Raw genomic sequence first — 3,224 nt, forward strand, 5'->3', positions numbered from 1 at the left:
ATAGCTAACTTATCAAAAAGGTGTATTCTTTTTTTTAATCCATTAACATCCATAAGTATTTTTTTTTAATAATATCCATAAAACCCTTAAATAATTTTAACAGTAAATCCACACACTTCAATGCATATCCTAAGTTACTATTTATAGTTCGTTTAGTTTATGATGCCCTTTGCGCTCTTCAAATTAGCGATTTTGTCTTCGAATTCGTTCAAGGGTCTTTAGTCTTCTTTTTCTTGCCCTTATCTTCCACATAGCAACGCGGCACATTAAATACGCCATTTACCACACTTCTAGAGACGTTGTCTTTGTAAAATAGTATATTCATTACCAGTTCCTTCTAAATTTGTTGTAGTTGGGCATGTGGTGCACGAAATTGTGATATCTAGGCTCAAATAATCCCTGGCAACGTGAGCAACTTGGTACGCGCAATCGTGATTACACTTTGATTATGGGGAGATGGTGATGAGCGTCACACATAATCATCACCTTCATCACGTTCTTGGGTGCGAATGGATATCTTAGAAGCGAAATAAGATGAATTGAATAGAAAACAGTAGTACTTGCATAAATCTTTGAGGAATAGCAGAGCTCCACACCTTAATCTATGGAGTGTAGAAACTCTACCGTTAAAAATACATAAGTGAAAGTCAAGGCATGGAGGAGATGGCCAACCCCCTAAAACGTGATCACAGGATCAAAATACAATCCAGGATCTAATACAATAGTAAGAGGTCCTATTTATAATAAACTAGCTACTAGGGTTTACATGAGTAAGTAATTGATGCATAAATCCACTTCCGGGGCCCACTTGGTGTGTGCTTGGGCTGGGCTTTGAGTGTTACACATGCAGAGGTCCTTCTTGGAGTTGAACGCCAGCTTTTGTGCCAGTTTGGGCGTTCAACTCTGGTTTTGGCTCCTTTTCTGGCGCTGGACGCCAGATTTGGGTAGAAAGCTGGCGTTGAACGCCAGTTTACGTCATCTATTCTTGGTCAAAGTATAGACTATTATATATTTCTGAAAAGCCCTGGATGTCTACTTTCCAACTCAATTGGAAGCGTGCCATTTCGAGTTCTGTAGCTCCAGAAAATCCACTTTGAGTGCAGGGAGGTCAGAATCCAACAGCATCAGCAGTCCTTCTTCAACCTCTGAATCTGATTTCTGCTCAAGTCCCTCAATTTCAGCCAGAAAATACCTGAAATCACAGAAAAATACACAAACTCATAGTAAAGTCCAGAAATGTGAATTTAACATAAAAACTAATGAAAACATCCCTAAAAGTAACTAGATCCTACTAAAAACATACTAAAAACAATGCCAAAAAGCGTATAAATTATCCGCTCATCACAACACCAAACTTAAATTGTTGCTTGTCCCCAAGCAACTGAAAATCAAATAGGATAAAAAGAAGAGAATATACTATAAATTCCAAACTATCAATGAAACATAGCTTCAATCATATGAGCGGGACTTATAGCTTTTTGCCTCTTGAATAGTTTTGGCATCTCACTTTATCCATTGAGGTTCAGAATGATTGGCATCTATAGGAACTTCAGATTTTGAATAGTGGTATTGACTCTCCTAGTTCAGTATGATAATTCTTGAACACAGCTTCTTTATGAGTCTTGGCCGTGGCCCTAAGCACTTTGTTTTCCAATATTACCACCGGATACATCAATGCCACAGACACATAATTGGGTGAAGCTTTTCAAATTGTGACTGAGCTTTGCTAAAGTCCCCAATTAGAGGTGTCCAGGGTTCTTAAGCACACTCTTTTATTGCTTTGGACCTTGACGTTAACCGCTCAGTCTCAAGTTTTCTTTGCTGCTTTTTCTTGCTTCAAGAATCATTTTTATGATTTTTCAGATTATCAAATAACATGTCTCCTAGTCATCATTCTTTCAAGAGCGAACATCTTTAACATTCTTAAACAACAACTTCAAAAGACATATGCACTGTTCAATCATACATTCAGAAAACAAGAAGCATTGTCACCACATCAATATAATTAAGCTAAGTTCAAGGATAAATTCGAAACTCATGTACTTCTTGTTCTTTTGAATTAAAACATTTTTCATTTAAGAGAGGTGATGGATTCATAGGACATTCAGAACTTTAAGACATAGTTACTAACTACTAATGATCATGTAATGAAGACACAAACACAGATAAGCACATAACATAGAAAACGAAAAACAGAAGAAATAAGAACAAGGAATGAATCCACCTTAGTGATGGTGGCGTTTCCTTCTTGAGGAACCAATGATGTCCTTGAGCTCTTCTATGTCTCTTCCTTGTCTTTGTTGCTCCTCCCTCATTGCTTTTAGATCCTCTCTGATTTCATGAAGGATGATGGAGTACTCTTGATGTTCCACCCTTAGTTGCTTCCAATAATTGTGTGGAAGAAAATGTATCCCCTGAGGTATCTCAGGGATCTCTTGATTTGCAGTCAAATGTTCTACCACTGAGCTATAGACCCTTGATGGAAGCTTTTGTCTTCCCTTTCCTCTTTCTAGAGGTTTCTCTGGCCTTAGGTGCCATCAATGGTTATGGAAAAAACAAAAAAGCTATGCTTTTACCACACCAAACTTAGAATGTTGCTCGCCCTCGAGCAAAAGAAGAAAGAGTAGAAGAATAAGAAGAAGATATGGAGGAGATGGATGGGAGTGTGTATTCGGCCATATGGGAGGGATTGGGTGGGAGAGAGATGTTGAATTTTGAAGGTAGTGGGGGGATGGATGTGAGTGGTAAATGGAAAACAGAAGGGATGATCATGAATGGAAAGAGAGATGATGAGGTACGTGGGGATCCTGTGGGGTCCACAGATCCTGGGATGATCCTGTGGGATCCATAGATCCTGAGGTGTCAAGGCATTTACATCCCTGCACCAATTTAGGCATGTAAAATGCCCTTGCACACAACTCTGGGCGTTCAGCGCCAGGATGCTGCCCATTCTGGGCGTTCAGCGCCAGAACCATGCTCTGTTCTGGCGTTTGAACGCCAGACAAATGCTCTTCCAGAGTGTGATTTTTCTTCTGCTGTTTTTGATTCCGTTTTCAATTTTTATATTTATTTTGTGACTCCACATGATCATAAAACTTGAAAAACAAAAACAAAATTAGATAAATAAACATTGGGGTTGCCTCCCAACAAGCGCTTCTTTAATGTCAATAGCTTGACAGTGGGCTCTCATGGAGCCTCACAGATGTTTAGAGCATTGTTGAAAC

The sequence above is a fragment of the Arachis ipaensis genome, chromosome B09 (assembly GCF_000816755.2).
Source record: "Arachis ipaensis cultivar K30076 chromosome B09, Araip1.1, whole genome shotgun sequence".
In the NCBI taxonomy this organism is placed as follows: domain Eukaryota; kingdom Viridiplantae; phylum Streptophyta; class Magnoliopsida; order Fabales; family Fabaceae; genus Arachis; species Arachis ipaensis.